The sequence below is a fragment of the Physella acuta genome, unplaced genomic scaffold (genome assembly GCF_028476545.2).
Source record: "Physella acuta isolate Inbredline_101_S28 unplaced genomic scaffold, ASM2847654v3 ptg001139l, whole genome shotgun sequence".
Lineage (NCBI taxonomy): Eukaryota > Metazoa > Mollusca > Gastropoda > Physidae > Physella > Physella acuta.
The window spans coordinates 70,001-78,690 of record NW_026732656.1 but is presented as its reverse complement, the minus strand read 5'-3'; positions in this window follow the sequence as shown (position 1 = coordinate 78,690).

Below are 8,690 nucleotides of genomic sequence, written 5' to 3'. Positions count from 1 at the left end.
ACACAATAATAATATAGACATTTTAAAATTATAACTATAGACAGTCAAGCTTATAAACAGGTAAGTTCCGTTTTTGGAACTCAACTTGGGAGGACTGCAGAGAGCCCAAAACTACAAGAACTTTTTTTTTCAGTGGATTTTTTTCCAGACTTTTTTCCCCACGGGAGGGGGGGGGGGGGGGAAGCACTTAAAATTTTCTAAGGGAAGGGGGGGGGCTATGTCGTAAAGTACACAGTAGACTCGTGGACTTAGCGACAATTTCAATAAAATGTGATTACGCTTGCGAACTGGAATTGAAGGAACTAGTACAAATTTATAAGACGAAGGAGGCAAGTAAAATTTTATTTTGATGTCTAGTTGTAACGTGCATGCAATTGATAATAAATTAATATGTCACTTTTAATGAATTGTTTTCTTACACATATGTTTTAGTAATTAGTTTGTGTGAAAGGGGGCGTTTTAATAAGTTTTGCCTAGGGCGCTAAATAACCTGGCGCCGGCACTGGATAACCCCATGTCTTTGGTGACCCCTTTCTTTGAGGAGACGAATCTCTTTTACCAGTTTTTGTTTAAGTAAAGCCTCGTCACTTTAAATTACCCACTACAGTTCTAACGAGGGGTCTTGCTCTTGTTAAAGATGACCTTCATTGTTACCGACATGAAAAAAATTAGCGTGTAACAAAGAGAGCAGTTAAATTTGTTAACATTTTTAAAAGTGAAGCGATGTTGAAGTGAAGAGACTGAGTTGATAAGGCAAATCATTTCACTTTAATAACACAAAAATATATGCACATGTTTATACTTCTGCTGGTATATGTACGTGTACGTGTACTTGTACACACATATATATATATATATGTATATATATATATATATATATATATATAATACAGTAGCGTAGCGAGGGGGGGAGGGCGGGGGGGTACATATGTCCTCGGGCCCCGACCCTAGGGGGGGCGCCAAAATGGGTTGGAAAAAAATATAAGCTCATTTTAGCTGCAGTTTTGAATTATAAACTGTCAAAGTCTAGACATTTAACGGCTACGATCTTTTACATTCTGATTTAATTAACTGTTTTCTACATTGACAGTGTTACTGCAAAATAAATGCCCTTAAGAAACAGTGACCGGCAAAACCCGCTTTCCAGCTTTTATATTTGGGGGGGGCGGGGGGGGGGGGGGGAGAGGAAAGAGCGCGCTTTTACGCCGATTATAATCGAAAGGCGGAGGTGTAGATACGATTTGTTTACGTCAGGGGACAAACTATAAAATTGGCGTCCCAGCCCTGTCCCCGATTAATCAATTTTTCTTATTACACTAAATAAGGCAAACAATACAAATTTTAATTAAAATGGTTATTTAAAGAAGCAAATGTATACAAATTATAATACATGACCCACTCAGTCAATGTCGTATACAGGTTTGACATAGTCTACAAAAGATTTATTTTTTTGATTTCACAGTCGCAAACTGGTCAATTACGCAATCAAAAGCTGTTTTTTCCAATGTTTCTCTTTCAACGCTAAGAAGAGCAAGAACACCGAGACGATCTTGAACCATTGACGCACGTAAATGTGACAAAATAAGTTTCAATTTGCTGAAAAACTCGTAGATACGGAAATACATCGTTTCCATAAAACACAATAAAACCAAGAAGATCCAAAGGAGTTTCTGGTAGAACTTCATTCCGGTTTCTGAGCAGCAGTGTTTCTTCCAGACTTTTTTCTCCGGGGGGGGGGGGGGGGGCACTTTAAAATTTTCGGGGGGGAGGGGGTGGGGGCGGTAGACTTTCTCCGGGGGGGGGGGGCGGACACTGTTAAAAGTATATATTTTCTATATAATTATATAATTTTCATTTCGTTCGGGGGGGGGGGGGGCGTTAAAAAAAATTTCGGGGGGGGGGGGTGCTTTGCCCCCCCCCCCCGAAGAGATGCCTGGAAGAAACTCTGCTGAGCAGCATTCTGCAATCTCTAATTTCTGTGTAAAGTTCGTGACCTTTGATGTCCGTGTCGTAGAAGTTTTCAAAATCTGTGCAATTTTGACGAATTTTATCGACATCTATGTCGGATAAAAGTGTCTTAACATCCAGTAGAAACCCAAATTTTGTACAGAGACAAGAAAACAGCGTAAATAAAACTTTTCCCGCCTTTCATCGGTATCTTCAAAAATCGTGATTTCATAAAGACTCCCGTTACTTCGAGCAAACGAAAAAATTTCGGCCGATCCGCCGACCGCGGGATAATATACATACACATATTCATATATATATATATATATATATATATATATATATATATATATATATATATATATATATATATATATATATATATATATATGTATATATATATATATATATGGGGGGGGCGCCAAATTGAAAGTATGTCCCCGGGCGCCGGAAGGGGTCGCTACGCCTCTGTGTATATATATATATATATATATATATATATATATATATATATATATATATATATATATATATATATATATATATATATATATATATATATATATATATATATATATATATATATGTATGTATATATATATATATATATATATATATATATATATATATATAAATATATATATATATATATATATATATATATATATATATATATATATATATATACATATCACTATTATATATATAAGAAACTTGTTGTCACATTCTTGTTGTCCTTCATGTAAACAAGTAACAACGGAAGTGAAGCTATAAATAGCAAACGGATGTAAACTATTTTTAAACTGCTCGACAGCGTATGGTGGATGTAACGTTAATTGAGACTGTTGACCGGGATTTTCTATTTCTATTTTTAAAACGAAACTTCTAAAAATGTAATCTAAGGATTTCCCTCGGGAAAAAACCAAAGTTTGAATGAAACCAGCGCTAGATCAGTTTCAGAAACGTTAAGGGTGAGACGCCAGACAAGATCCCTCCACATTCGAACAAGTCTTTCTCAGAGGTTCGCAGCGATTATCATTTGTCCGTAAGTAGTGAATTTGTTTCAAATTTGTAAAAACTAAACACATTGAAATAGGGACTCATTACGTTGTATGTAGATCTAAAGTTGGTTAGCTTTTAAAATTAGTTTGCTTAAAGTTTTTGTTCGCCCCAGATTTTAAAGGTAAAGGTTACTAACTTTATTGTTTGAAGACAAAAATATGTTTGATGTTTGAAGGATCGATAACCCCGTCGTTGCTTATTGTGGAAGTTGATATTTTAGCTCAGTTAGGTCAGAGTTGTTAGGCCACTTCTTTAGGTCGCATATATTTAGCCCAGCAAGGTCAACTATGTAAGAGTTAAGTTATCACATTTGGTTCAAGTCTATTACGTCAGCACTTTTGGGTCAACAATAAGGTCATCTTCATCAGGTCAGCTGTTAGTTCAGATCTGTTTGTCCACTCTATAAGATCAGCTTAATTAGGTCAACTGGTAGCTCACCCATGTTCATCAACTCCGTTAGGTCATCTTTGTCTGTTCAGTTAAATCAATTATATGTTTAGAGTCAGCTGTGTTAGTATTAGACCAACTTCGCTTTTAACACACAAATAAAAATTGAAACTATTATTACGACAAGCAAACTTTATAATCAGCAACTTTTTGTCTTAGGCCTGCATTTCACGTGTTGTACAATAGGAGTATATTTAAAACTGAAATATGTTCAATGGAAGAGTTATGTTAGGTTTTTTGGTAGCTGAATATTCCTGATAGAGGTTATACAAAATTAATTATTGTAAGAGCTAATGGGTTTGCGTCGTCAAATGTTATGCTGCTATAAGATTACTAATTATTATTAAAATGTGTATGCCATTGAACACAAATTCATATATTTTTTTGTATAAAGCATTTACATGATTTAACGCAAATTCATACATTTTTTATATAACGTGTTTACATCCTTTAACATAAATACAAATTTTTTTTATATAAAGTTTTTTCATGATTTAACATGAATACATATATTTTTTATATAAACTGTTTACATGATGTTTTAACACAACACATATTTTCCTCAGATGTTGGGCATGACCATACCAGCCTAGAGAAATACACGTGACCTCCTGATGGACGCCATCTTGCGGGGTTTTCCCGAATATTTCCACCAATCAAATCAACTCTTCGTTAACACTTGGACAATGGCAGCTTGTGATAACAACAATAACAACAATAATAATATCACATTTAACACACACGGAAATCGTGTGTCTGTGTTACCTGTCATGTCAGGTGTGTCAACGTATGCGTCAGGTGTGTCACCAGCCACAACAGGTGTGTCACCAGCCATGACAGGTGTGTCACCTTATGTGTCCAGTGTGTCACCAGCTATGACAGGTGTGTCACCATCCACAACAGGTGTGTCACCTTATGTGTCCACTGTGTCACCAGCCAGCTCACCCTCTGTGCTGCCTATCGGACTATTCAACGGCGAGACGCTATCGAGAAACCAGGAACGGAAAGGCTCCAAACGGACCCGCAGACGACCAATGAAACAAAAACCAGTGAAGCGATTCGCTCCTAACAGACAAGAAGAATCCTCCAGCAACCAGGCACCAGCGCAGGATGGTTTCGAACCTAGAACAACAACTACAACCAATTTCCCACTTAACTTCAATACCATTTCACATTTTAACGAAAACGAGGTTGCTAACTCAGGAAATGACGTCACTGACCTCACAAACGAGAGGGCCAACATGCGGTATGACGTAGTTGCTTCTCTTCATAAGGACAGTAGTCGGTCAAAAGACAACTCTTGTTTTTCACAAAACGTAATGGTAGAGTTACATCCCCTTACACATTTCGGAGCGCAGTCGGATACTTTAGAAAACATGCAAACAGGACTTCAAGAAAAGAACGACATTCCTTCTTTAGGAAGTCTCGCCAAATTCTGCGTCGATTCGCTAGATCTGACATCCCTCTCGGAACCCGGGTTGGGTTCGGGGGAGACCAAAAACACCCCCGAAACCCCGAACCCACCGAACCTGACCACACTTGAACTTACTGAACTCGTCGAGTTCCTCGCAGACGATCTGGGCCCAACCGGAAACGGAACAACGTCTTTACAACAGGCAGGTCTCCAGGTACAGCCTCAACTTCCAGAAAAAACTTCCGGTATCTACACAGCTCCAGATAAACTTGAGAATCCTGTAGCTAGTACCAAGTCAGGGAGTTATTCCAAAGTTCCTGAGTCTCTGAACTCTATCAACAGTGGGATAACGCAGAATAAACTAAATCGTGATTCCATGTTCGGCTTAACCCCAACCTCAACAGACCCTTCTCTTCAAGACTTGCATGGAGTCACGGTGGCGTCAAACTCTGCCTCGCGTCACCAGACGTCACTAGGGGTGCGTCAGTCAGGGTCAGGACATACACCAGGGTCAGATGTGCGTGTGATGGGCGGGGCAGCAGAACATTCTCGTGTGTCTACAGATGGAGATGCTTCACAACTGGTTCATCATGACGTAAAAAATTCGCTGAAGAAAAAGTTGGACTATAATTTACATGGTGCAGTCTCACAGAGTTTAACTCTGACACCTCAGGATAAGGTGGCTCAGAGCTCATACACTGCCATATCCCAGACATCATACACTGCCATATCCCAGACAACTCATAATCCCATATCCCAGACAGCTCATAATCCCATATCCCAGACAGCTCATAATGCCATAATCCAGACATCTCATAATCCCAAATCCCAGACAGCCCATAATCCCATATCCCAAATATCTCATAATCCCATACCCCAAACATCTCATAATCCCATATCCCAAACATCTCATAATCCCAGATCCCAGAGAGCTCATAATCCCATATCCCAGACAGCTCATAATCCCATATCCCAGACAGCTCATAATCCCATATCCAAGACAGCTCATAATCCCATAACCCAGACTTCTCACAGTTCAGTACCACAACCCAAAGCTGTTGGATCTTCAGTCTCCCATTACGATACACCCCTCATCAACCATAGTAAGATACCCCATGCCACCAATATGCCCGATGCCACCAATGGCACCATACCCCATGCCACCAATATGCCCCATTCCAGCAATGGCACCATGCCCCATGCCAACAAAAGCACAATGCCTCCTACCATTAAAAATACTTTGCACCATAACATCAAATCTAAAACGCCCCAGACCACCCCTACCCGTGCCCCACACACCCCCCACAGCACCCACTCACAGAGCCCACCCACCACCCTGTCTCAATACTCCCACACCTCCCCCCTGTACCGTGACGTTTTATCCACCGGAAGTAGCGTCCCATCGTCTGCACCAACCCGAAGGTTGCTGACGTCATCCCCCCTCAGGTTTTCATCACGTGATGGGACTAATACGCCACGCCCACAGAATAACGTCACGTGTCAGCTACCTCATGCACATACGCCGGGTCAGATAAACGTACATAATAACATACACACTCAATCGCCAAACAATAATGTGATTTGGTCACAGCAATCGTACACACGCATGCATCAGCAGCCAAATGCCCCCACACACCCGTACACCACCACACAGCAACCTCACACACTCATGCATCAGCAGCCAAATGCCCCCACACACCCGTACACCACCACACAGCAACCTCACACACTCATGCATCAGCAGCCAAAGAACCACACACACCAGCACACCACCACACAGCAACCTCGCACCCTCACACCTAATCCTTCACACACTCTTGTGCCTCCACCTCAGCACACAAACACCACCCCACAGATCCAGCGCTTCACACCCCACACATCCCCTCACCAACCCCGCGTTCTACACTCCCACACACCACCACACCTACCAACCACACAGACACCACGTCAAACACCGCACTCGACTCATCAACCATACACACCCCACCACTTCACCACCCAAACACCATACACCACTCCTGTCATGACTACACCTACCACCACACATACCACCACTCAACACACCTTCAACCACAACACAACCAACTACAACCACCAACAACAACCCACTCACCCACCCTCTGTTGCCAATCTCACCCCAACCCCCACCTCCCACTCCACCCCACCCTACCCTGGTAACAGCCAGTCAGAAACACCTCCACCCTTCACTCCCCCAAACAATTATCAAAACACACCTCCATTAATTTCAAATGAGCCGACTCAGCCAGAGATAGTTCCCAGCATTCCCGAAGAACTACCCTCAAACTTGCCCTCCCTCACCTTAGACAACCAATTTTCCCTCCCTAGCCTGAGCTTCGATGACCTTGACACGAACACCAACGTGTTTGAGAAACAGAGCACCCATGTGTAGTGTAGTCTAATTTTTAAACTGCTAAAATTGTTAATTATTCGTCTTTATTGTTACTTTGTTTTGATTTTTTTTTTCTGAATGACATATTTAGCTGTAAATAATCCTAATGCTTTTTTATTCTTTAAGTAAAACATCAACAAAGATGTTCAATACATATTTTTTTCACCATTGTATAAGAAATTGATTATATGCATTTTTAAAATTACTAACTAAACACACCATTACTTTGGGTATGCTTTTCAAAAACAAAAAACGTGTGCTACTTAGAAATATTTTTGTTATATAAGCTAGATGATCAACATAAAAAATATAAGTAAGATTTGATATGTAAGTGCTTTAAATTAGTGTTTATGTTAGTGCTATGCAAGTGCTTGATATTTTTGTTCTTGTTAGATTCTATATTTTCCTTCAAGTTAGTGCTATGTGTGCTTATATTATGTTCATGTGAGGAATTTGAAAATGTGTTCATGTTAGGGTCACGTGTGTTCTTGACAATAATGTGTTAAACCTACGTCACCAAATACAGGCCATTTATTCCATTCCATTATTCTATTTATTCCATTATTCCATCAGCTGGGTTAGCCTGGTTTAGCCTGGTTTAGCCGTGAGCCTATAAAGACCGCCATTTATTCCATCAGCTGGTTTAGCCGTGAGCCTACAAATAACAAACCAGATTATCACTAGTGTGAGTTGTGATTAACAGATTCGCTTGAGTGATTTGTTTGCCGATAATTAATTGTGATTTGTATTTTTATTCGTTAAGAAAAGGGTAACTTTTTAATTATTCAAAATAATTTTATCAAATGTAGCAAAATAGTATTATTTTATTTATATTTTTACATTCCTTTTGTGATTTTATTTTTACATTTGTATGCGCTTTTTAAATAAATAAATAAATGAAATCAAATCAATACATTGTTTTTGTTTTTTTGTTTGGACATAAGACATAAGACGTGATACAAATGTACCAGCATCATGTGATAGCTATAGATTACGATGAGCAATTGCTCTTTCTACTCTCGAGTCAGAAAATCCTTGTTACACACAGGTTTAACTAAGGCCATATTGTATTGTCTGCGCGGAAAGGAATGCCTTTCACCTAGCCTCGCCGGGACTGGACAAAATGAATTGTTTTAGAATTATACGACACAGTAACAGAGCAGAGGCGTAGTGACCCTTCCCGGCGCCCGGGGACAAACTTTCAATTTGGCGCCCCCCTCGGGAGCAACTTTCGATTTGCACCCCCCCCGTCTCAAATTTTAGATTTGCACCCCCCTCAAACTTTAGACTTGCACCCCCCCCCATATATTTTTTTTATATTCATAATGCAAAAATGCAGCTAAAATGATATTTTAATTTGTTTTTCCAACCCATTTTGGCGCCCCCTAAGGTCGGCGCCCGGGGACATAT